This window comes from Sorex fumeus, unplaced genomic scaffold (genome assembly GCF_029834395.1).
Source record: "Sorex fumeus unplaced genomic scaffold, SorFum_2.1 ptg000146l, whole genome shotgun sequence".
Lineage (NCBI taxonomy): Eukaryota > Metazoa > Chordata > Mammalia > Eulipotyphla > Soricidae > Sorex > Sorex fumeus.
The window spans coordinates 1,003,093-1,013,989 of NW_026606203.1; the positions used below are offsets into that span (position 1 = coordinate 1,003,093).

The window sequence follows — 10,897 nt, forward strand, 5'->3', positions numbered from 1 at the left end:
GCCACGTGTGACCCAAAAACGCAAGAAAATGATGATCTGGGATTGATCCTTAGCATTGCAAACAGCATTATTTTCTAATTTTTAATTTCTTTCTTTCTTTCTTTCTTTCTTGCTTGCTTTTTTGTTTCCCTTAGCTTTAATGTCATGAAGGGATCTTCCCACATTTTTCTTCATATATCTTAAGAATTCAGGTATGATAGTGAGGCCTTTAATACATTTGATCTGACTTTGTGCCTGGCACTATAAAGAGGTCTGAGTTCATTTTTTTTGCATGTTGCTGTCCAGTTTTCCCAGCACCAGTTGCTGAAGAGACTTCCTAGCTCAACTTCATATTTCTTGAGCATTTATGAAAGATTAGGTAATAATAATCTGAGGGCCAGCGTCAAGATATTTGACTATATTCCATTGATCTGAGGCCTGTCTTTATCTGAATATCATGGTATTTGGATGACTACAACTTTGTAGTAGGGATTGAAGTTGGGGAAGGTGTTCCCTTCTTTTTACCAAAGATTGCTTTAGCTCTTCATGGGAGTTTATGGTTTTGTATGAGTTTCAAGAGTGTTTAATCTATTTATTTGAAAAATGTTATGGGTATCCTTATAGAAAGTGCATTAAATCTTTATAGAGCTTTGGGGTGTATTGCCATTCTGACAGTGTTAAACCTCTCAATCCATGAGCATGGGATGTGATTCCATTTCCTCATATACTCTCTTATTTTGTGAAGTAGTGTTTTGTAGGTTTTTTTTTTGGTATAGTTCCTTAAGTAAACCCTGAGTATTGCTGGATGTACCTTCCAAAACAGAAAGAAAATGTCAATACTGATTGAATGGTACTAAGAAATTGTTTTTAATTTTTAGACGTATTGTATTATGTATGCGTGCACATACACATGCATGCTTAATTCTTATCTATTGAAGAGATCTGCTGAAATTATTTGAAATTTCTTTCAAAATGGAGAGAGGACATAAGGGTTGATAGCACAGCGGGTAGGGCGTTCGCCTTACAAGCGGTCAACATGGCCGACCCGAGTTCGATTCCTCCGCCCCTCTCGGAGAGCCCGGCAAGCTACCGAGAGTATTCAATATGCCAGACACAGTAACAACAAAGTCTCCAATGGAGACGTTACTGGGCCCGCTCGAGCAAATCGACGATCAACGGGAGGGCCTTTACCTTTACCTTTACCTTAACCTTTTTAGTTGATTCCAATATACTCGATTTTCTGAGGTATTATTGTGAATGGGATTGTTTTTCTCTATCTCTTTTTTCTCTTTCATTATTAATATATGGGAAAGCCATGGCGTACCAGATATTGATTTTGCAATATGCTACTTTACTAAACAAATCTATTGTTCCCAGGAGCTTTTTTGGAGATTCTTTGGGATTTTCTATGTATAGTATCATATTATCTCCAAATAGTAAAAGCTTGAGTTCTTTCTTTTTTATATGGTTGCCCTTGATATCTTTTTTTTTTTTTTACCAAAATCATATGGCAAGTACTTCAAGTACTATGAAGAATAGGAGTTTTGAGAGTGGGTAACTTGTTTTGTGCCTGATTATATTCTGGAATTCTATTTCATTGATTTCTGCTCCAAGCCTTTGGTTTTTCCCCCTTGAGAATAATACTTGCTGTGGGTTTGTGGTAATTTGCTTTGACTATATTGAGGAAAGTACTTTCAACTCCCATTTTCTTGAGAGTTTTTCATCATGAATGGGTGCTGGATCTCATCAAATGCTTTATCTACATCTATTGATATGATCATATGACTTTTATCTTTATTTTATTGAGATGGTGTATTCTGTTGATTGACTAGAGAATGTTAAGCCATCCTTGCATCCCCAAGCTAAACCTACTTGGTCATAGTGTGTGATCTTTTGTTGAGTTTCTAGATTCTCTTTGCTGGTATTTTCTTGAAAATTTTTGTATCTGTATTCACAAAGGAAATAGGTCTGCAATTTCCTTTTTTTTGTGGTGTCTCTGTCGATTTGAATATTAGGGTGATCTTTGCCTCACAGAAACTATTTGGGAGTATTTCTGTTTCTTCAATTTCCTGGAAAATCTTAAAAATGTTGGAAGCAGTTCCTCTTTAAAGGTTTGAAATAGTTCACTATTGAATCCATCTGGGACCTGGATTCTGTTTGGGGGTATAATTTTGACCATTATTTCAATTTCCTTGTTAGTGATAGGTCAAGTATTCCAAATCTTCTTGGTTCAGCCTTGGGAGGTAATTGGAATCCAATAATTTATAAATTTTTTCAAGATTCTCTCATTTCCTGCTGCAAAGATTCTCAAAATAATCTCTGATGATCCTATGGATTTCTGTACTTTCTATTAGGATACCCCCTTTGCATTTCTGATTCGATTTATTAGAATTCTTTCTCTTTGTTTCTTTGAGAGGCTTCTCATGGTTTAATGATCTTATTTATTTTCTCAAAGAACCAGTTTTTGTTCTTATTGGTCTTCTGGATTGTATTTTGGGATTCTAGCTCATTGATGTCTGGTACAAGTTTTATTATTTCCTTCCTCCATCCTAGTTTGGACTACTTTTGTTGGTTATTTTCCAAAATCTTGAGCTCTAATTTATTCTTGTAGGCCCTTTCTTTCTTCCTGATGAATTCTGGCAGAACTATAATCTTTTCTCTTAACACTGCTTTTGCTGTGTCCCACAAGTTCTGGTAGCTCGTGTCCTCATTCTCATTTGTTTATGGAAACTTTTTATTTCCTCTTTGATTCTTCCCTAAGCCATCGGTTGTTCATTACTTCCCTTAAAGAAAATATTTCCTTGCTGAGCTTCAGTCTGTTTGATCTATCGAGAAGTGACAAAGAAGTGTTGAAATCTCCTACTAGTATTGTGTTGCTATCAATGTTTTTCTATAAGTCTATTAGAAGTTGTTTTAAAGTATTTTGCTGGTCTGTCATTAGGATCATATACATTGAGGAGGGTGAGTTCTTTCTGATGTACATATCCCATGATCATTAAGAAATGACCGTCACGGTCTCTGATAACCTTTAGTCTGAAGTTCTTGTGGTCTGATACTAGTATGGCCACTCCAGGTTTGCGGAGGTGATATTTTCTTGAAAACTTGTTTCCCAGCCCATGGGTGCTTTGATTGTTCAGACATGTTTCTTGCAGGCAGCAGAATGTTGGGTTCAGTTTTCTAATTCATCTTCCTATTCTGTGCCTCTGAATTGGCACATTTAGTCCATTGACATTGAGAGAGATTGTTGTTTTGGGGATTTGCGCTCTCTTTATGTATAATTTTTGTACTTGTGGGGATTGTCTTAGCTTAAAGTATACCTGTTAATACTTCTTGCAACAAAAATATGGAATGCTTTACAAGTTTGCATGTTATCTCTGTACAAGGACCATGCTCATCATTGTATCATTTCAATTTTAATATATATGTTATCAAACCTATTAGGAGTTAATTTTTCCATATTTTTCTCTTCTTATTACTTTGACTGTTGTCCTTTCTCACTCCTATGGCAGACAATGATTGCTAATCAAGGAATGTATTTCAAAGCAGCATGAATAAATAGATTTAGAACCTTAATGTCCCAGAAATAAAAATATGGTTTTTACTATATTATCGTTTACCCTACCCCCAGGCATTAGTTTTACAAAATAATTCTTTTGGAAGATGGTATATGAGTTTTTTTAATGTTGTTCCCTGAATCCTTCATTAAGAACATTAAAATAGAGCCTTTTGCTATTCTCACCTCAGTCCTGTGTACATCTCCAGGAAAAGGTGGATGGTGTTGTCTGCATTTTGACCACCTTGAATGTATGTAGGATTTTTCTCCTGAAGGATGAGGTGAGGATCATATTGATGATTTCATTCCACCTTATTACAAGTTCAACTTGAATGGAAGGTGAGACTCATGAGGCTCCTATAAAGGACAGAACAAAGGGTCTCAGTGAAGTTTAATGGCCAACTCACATTAACAACATAGATGACTCAAAGTAACCTGTGTGCATCTTTGTGTGTAGTGAGTTTCATATCTACTGATAGTGATTGTCAGTCATGACACATGGGAAAAACAGACCTGTAATTAAAAAATCTAGTTCTCTGAGCAGAGTGGGGTCTCTGAGGTGATTGACCAAGTGCGTAGTAATTTATTACTAAGCACATAAGTATTTTGAATGATGTGTACTTTTCGATCTAAAATTAATTCCAAATATGTCTAAAACGACAGTGTCCTGACCTCGCACATGGCTTTCCTCACCGAGGCCCCTTGGAGGTGCCGGGGTGAATTTCCCTCACGGACCTGATTAGAGCCCCGGCAGCTGAAGACCTCTGCAACCAGCCATAGGTAGGCTTAAGACCACCCTTCCCAAGCTTGAAGGAGCCTCATGCATGAAGGAACTGGAAGAGGAACCCAGATGTGCAGAACCGGGGGATGAGATCTCTATGGCTGCTCAGATCAAGACTGTGCCCCCTCCTTCCAGGTCCCCCATCTTCTAATAATTCAGTGCTACAACCACGAACTGCCCCTGGATCCATGTAATGCCATCAATGGCCAACATCCAGAGACTGGATCCTATTTAGAAGACAGCAACTCTGATTGTCCAGTTCTCACTCTCAGAGAACCTGGTAGGCTTCTGCGAGTATCTTGCCCGCATGGCGGAGTCTTTGTTTCTGGTCACTGTTTCTTTTGAGGTACAGAAGCTGCTTAATTTAAGATAGTCCCCTTTGTTTATCTCTGTTTCCAGTTGCTTGGCAAGTGGCGTGTTATATTTGAAGATACCTTTAGCTTCAATGTCGTGGAGGGATTTGCCGACCTTGTCATCAATGAACCTGAGGGATTCTGGTCTGATGTTGAGGCCTTTGACCCATTTTTATCTGACTTTTGTGCATGGTGTTAGGTAGAGGTCTGAGCCATTTTTTTTTTTTTGCATGTAGCTGTCCAGTTTTTTCTGCATAGTTTGTTAAAGAGGACTCTCATGCTCCACTTCACATTTCTTGCTCCCTTATCAAAGATTAGATGATTATATATTTGAGGGTGTGTGTCAGTATATTCAATCCTTTTCCATTGGTCTGCAGCTGAGCCTTTGTTTGAGTCCCATGCTGTTCTCATTATTATCGTTTGTAGTAGAGTTTGAGGTTGGGGAAGGTGATGCCTCCATTGTCTTTTCCCCAAGAATTGCTTTAGCTATTCGTGTGCGTTTGTTGTTCCATTTGAATTTCAGGAGTGCTTGATCAATTTCTTTGAAGAATGTCATGGGTATCTTTATAGGGATCAAGTTGAATTTTTACAATGCTTCGTGGAGAATTGCCATTTTGACAATGTTAAATCTCCCATTCCATATGCAGTATATATGTTTCCATTTCCTCGTGTCCTTTTTAATTTCCTGATGTATAGGTCCTTTACCTCTTTAGTTAAGCTGATTCCAAGGTTCTTGATTTTCTGAGGCACGATTGTGAATGGGATTGCTTTTTCATGTCACTTTCTTCTCTCTCATTACTTGCATATAAAGAAGCCATAGACTTTTGGGTATTGAGTTTATAGCCTGCAATTTTACTATAAATGTCTATTGTCTCTGGGAGTTTTTCGTAGAGATTTTAGTATTCTCTGAATATAGTATGATATCTTCTGTGAAGAGTGAGAGATTATTTCTAATTTTCATACATGAAAAACCCTTAATATCTTTTTCTTATCTATTTTCTCTTCCAAGTACTTCCAGTAGTACATTGAACAGAAGTTCCAAAATGAATTTTTACTTAGCACATTCTGTCTGTAAATTTCTATGCTAAGAACGGTGGAATAAACAGTGATATCTTACTAATTTACAAGTAAATTATGAAGACAGATAATTTAAAAGAATTTCTTTGTATAAATTTCCAAAATATGTAGCTTTTATTAAATATATTAAGAATAAATCGTAGGTCTTGATTATACCATGAAGATTATTTTCCTGTTAGAAGATACCCTTCTGAAATGCAAAAAGAGACACATTTTGAAAATGTTGATTATTCGTTCATTCATTCAATGAATATTTGTTAGTCTGGTGGTGCAGTGCCTGCAGGAAGTCAACCTGTACCCTCAGGTGAGTACATCAACAGTCTGACGGTGTCTTCATGCTTCCTGATAACCTCAAATCGCCACTGTGCCTCTGGCTGGCTCCCAACAACTCAGGACTACGTTTCCCGAGAAATTAAACTCCCAAAAGATATGTGGGACCCATGTTCACAAACCACCCCTGGCTCAGCTATACAAGCTAATGCATTGGTCTTGTTTCAGAGACCCATAGACATATCTGGAACACATCAACAGCCACAGTTAACCTTGGACCTGCAAAAGGCTGAACACACTAGGGTAAATCGGAGGGAGGCAGGTTAGTTTGGTGCCCACCCAACCAGAACCCAGTGCAGCCACTTGCTCTCACAATCCAAAATCGCCACCATGCTCTCCTCTGGTTTCCATCGTCTCAGGATGGCTCTCACTGAAATATAACAGCTGAAAATTCGGATATGCGGGTTTTGTCACTGAAATCTCCAGCCTTTCTCTGGGCAGGATGGGCATCCCACCCTCACTGCCCTGTACTTATGGAAGCCTCAGCAGACATTTCCATACCTCAAAGCTACTCCAGGCTTACCTTCCTGATAAAAATGCTAAATTCCTTGAACAAACATGATGACCTCTTAGTACCTGTACGAGACCCTTAATGCACAAAATAAAAAGGAGACAGAGAGAAAGAATTAAAGAGCCTGCCATAGAGACACACTGGGGGTGGGGGTAGTTTGTTGGGGGATGGTTTTAGGGAACCAGGAATATTGGTTTTGGGAAATGTACACTAGAGGAGGGACGGATGTTGGATCGTTGTATGACTGGAAGCAAATTATGAATAGATTTGCAATGGTCTATCTCACAGATATTGGATAAAACATTAAAAATATATATCCTTCATTTGTACCTCAGAATACTGATGGAACTTTAAAACCCAGCATATCTATTTTTGTGTTCTCTGTAGGAAAAAAAGTTTTACTCACCTGTGTGCCAATAGCTTGTAGAAAGCTAAACGCAAAGATATATCAATGACTGTCTTTGGCATGAATACTGTAATTGCAGCTATGTTATGTTTTAGAATCAGTTCATGGACAAGACGTCAAGAGGAGCAGTGGCAAAGTGCATCAATGTTGAATGGATAATGTTTCAGAAGCTTGCAAGGGAGATGGGAAGATTTGGCATGAGTAAAGGGAAGAAACAGAAGAGTGAAGTACTAATAAGTATCATGAGAAAAATGCAAGGGAGGACATTTCCTGGCAAGTGTCACACTCTGTTGAGCTTTTGCTGAGGATAAGTATTAGAAAGTATCTTTCCCATTTAGTGGCAAAAAGGTAACTTTGATGGGTGTATTTAAAATTTACTTTAACGATTAGAATTACCAAGAGATACAAAGTTACAAAGTTGCTCATAATTGAGTTTCAGTCATCTAATGTTCTAGAACCTTTCCAGTATATTGGGGCATTTTTGAAGGAATATCCCTGGTGCGAAGACTAGGGCATCTGAATCTTAACACATTTCACCAAATATATGATCTGTACTCACATGATTTACACTGTCTCCCCTGCTCTTTGATTTATGTTTTCATGCAATATTTCCTTGTGAACCTCACCTCAAGTGAGGCTCCCTATTTAAGACAAGTACATGTTTCTGGGGCACTACATATTTTTTGGTTGCTGGGAGAGACTCTAAAGCAATGCTCAGGAGGTGTGGGGGCCCCACAGACAATTCTCAGAAAACGTGGCCATGGTGCTTGGGGTCCTCTGAGGCTAAACAGCCTTTGATACTCTGGCAAGCAGGTGGTGCTGGGAGTCAAATTGGGTGCATGTGAGACAAGTTCCATAAGCACTACACTATCTCCTGCGGCCCTGGGTATTAGATTTATGTCAGCATTCTGTCATCCTCCCTTTTGTCAGAAAGCAGAGACTTGTGCAGGAGAAAGTGGAAGAGACTTTAGGGTTTAGCTAGGTTGACTGAGTAGCTGGTGATACCATTAAGATTGGAACATAAAGTAAAAATAAAACAAGAGCTCGGTGCCTTTTCCCGCTGAACTCGACACGCTCCACAGGGGTACACCTGCGGGCAACAACTGCAGCAGCTCCTTTGGACTATCCATCAGCTAATCAACCCCTCCCCTCCAGGTGGGTAGAGGGAGCACAAGACAGGTTCACCACTCCTCCACTCCTCAGCCCCAGCCCCCGCCTTTTCCTGCAGAACTGGACACCCTCCAGCAGGGGACACCTGAGGCAGCTCCATGGGATTTTCCATTGCTCCTCCTACATTCCAGGATCCTGGGTGGGAGTGACCCTGGGATGAGCCAGATGCGTGGCCACCATATAGGGAGCAGTTCCTCCCAGAATTGGGAGTGGCCTTCTCCTGGGTGGCCAGCCGCAGTTATATTTCCCAATCTGGGCACTCAGGACTTTCATCTCTCACTTAGTCGCTTAATACCGACTAAAAATTTCTGACCACCTCTACTAGAATACAATAACATCCCACTCTCCTACTCCATTTATAACAAAAGACCTGTATGAAATGTGCTGTACAAGCTCAAAACTAAAAAGTACCTCCTCCAAAGCGCAAATCTCCACCACGAGGAGAATATGAAGAAAAGAATCCCGAATCTTCAATCGAGATTTTCCACAATTGCACTCTCTTTGATAAAGAATTCCAGGATAAAATGCAGAGGGTGTTCAAGGACCTACTCAAAGAATCAATGGAATAGATATCCAAAGACTAAAAGAAGAAATGAAAAAACAATAGAAAAGAGAGCCAAGAAAATACAGGAAGAAAAGAGAACAGAATTTTAAAAAGCTACAAAAAGAAGAGTCACAAATAAAGGATTCAGTGGATGAAATTAAAAAGTTAGTAAGTGCCCTTAGCAATAGGATAAGTGCAGCTGAACAGAGGATCAGCGAGCTTGAAGATGAGCAACAGAAATCCCACTGGGAAGAACAAGCAATAGGAAAAGACCTCAACCCCAATGAAAAAGCTAGAGTAAAAGAAACCATTGCTGAAAAGCTCCCAGAGTTAAGGAAAGCAGACATCCAGATCCAAGGAGCCAGAAGGGTACCAGCTAAAGGAGACCCCAGAAAAAACACTCCAAGCATATCATAGTCAGAACGATGGATGCTGTGGACAGAGACACAATATTACAAGCAGCAAGGTCAAAGAAGGAAATTACATACAAAGGAGCACCCCTTAGATTCACAGCAGACCTATCAGTGGAAACCCTCAAAGCCGAAGGCAATGGTTGTATATAGTGAAAAAATTCAAAGAAATGAACGCCTCACCGAGAATACTCTATCCAGCAAAACTCTCACTCAAATTCGATGGAACGATACACCACTTTTTAGATAAACACAAACTCAGCAACTTCATACACTCAAAACCAAATCTAAAAGAAGAACTAAAGGGGCTCCTGTAAGAAAAGAATGAAAACACGTGTAAACACAATCAACTCCTACAGGAAGATGGCACAAAACCCCATGACAATACTCTCCCTTAATGTCAATGGTCTAAATGCACCTACCAAGAGACACAGAGTGGCAAAACGGATCCAGAAACTGAAACCACAATTCTGTTGTCTACAAGAAACTCATCTGAACAATCAGAGTAAACACAGACTCAAAGTGAAAGGATGGAAAACAATCCTGCAAGCAACCAGCTCCATCACAAAAGCTGGGATGGCCACACTAGTATCCGACAACATTAATTTCAGGCTGAAAAATATTAGAAGGGACAGCGAAGGCCACTTTCTCTTCATCAAGGGATACATTCCACAGGAAGAAATCATACTCTTAAATGTATAAGTACCTAATGAAGGAACAGCTAGATACTTAAAACAACTGCTAACAGATTTTAAAGAGGACAGTTCTAATAACACAATAGTAGATGGAGACTTCAACATCGCTTATCACCTCTGGATAGATGAACAAGAACAAAACTCAGCAAGGAAACATTGGCTTTGAATGAAGAAATAGAAGAGAAAGGTCTTATAGACCTATACAGGGCTTTACACGCCCCAAAGAAAGAATACACATTCTTCTCCAGTGCTCCTGGAACATTTTCCAAAATCGACTATGTGCTAGGCCACAAAACATACCTCAATAGAATCAGGAAGATAGAAAGAGTATCAACAATCTTTTCAGACCATGATGCACTGAGGCTAGATGTGAATCACACGCAGACACGGACAACCAAATCGAACACCTGGAAAATAAACAAGTCACTGCTGAACAATGTGTGGGTCAAGAAGGACGTCAAGGAAGAAATCAAAAGATACCTGGAAACAAATGAGAACGAAGACACGAACTACCAGAGCTTATGGGATGCAGCTAAAGCCCTATTAAGGGGAAAATTCATAGCTCTGCAAGCATATCTAAGGACAGAAGAAAGAAAAGATGCACATAAGCAACTTATTTCACAGCTCAACATCTTAGAAAAGGATCAAGAAAAGGAGCCTAAATCGGGCAGAAGGACAGAGATCAAAAAACTTAGAGCAGAATCAACGACATGGAAACCTAAAAAACAATCTGAAAGATCAATGAAACCAAGAGCTGGTTCTTTGACACCAGCTAAAAGATCTGAAAGATCAATGAAACCAAGAGCTGGTTCTTTGACACTATAAACAAGATAGATAAACCACTAGCAACACTCACAAAGAAACAGAGAGAGAGAAAACTAATAAACCGAATCAGAAATAAAAATGGAGATATCACAATGGAAACCAAAGAAATTCAAGAGATCATCAGAGACTACTTTGAAAGTCTGTATGCCAAGAAAAAAGAGAAGTTAGAAGAAATGGATAACTTCCTGGATTCCTATAATCTCCCAAAAATGAGTCAAGAGGATATAAAATACCTGAATAGACCTAGTCATGAAAATGAAATT

General features: G+C 39.1%; 1 pseudogene; it reads right to left on the reverse strand.

Annotated features, from left to right (window-relative positions):
- Positions 1-3,316: 3,316 nt before the first annotated feature.
- LOC130016085 (uncharacterized) lies at positions 3,317-3,415 on the reverse strand (annotated as a pseudogene).
- Between the last annotated feature and the right edge of the window lie 7,482 nt (positions 3,416-10,897).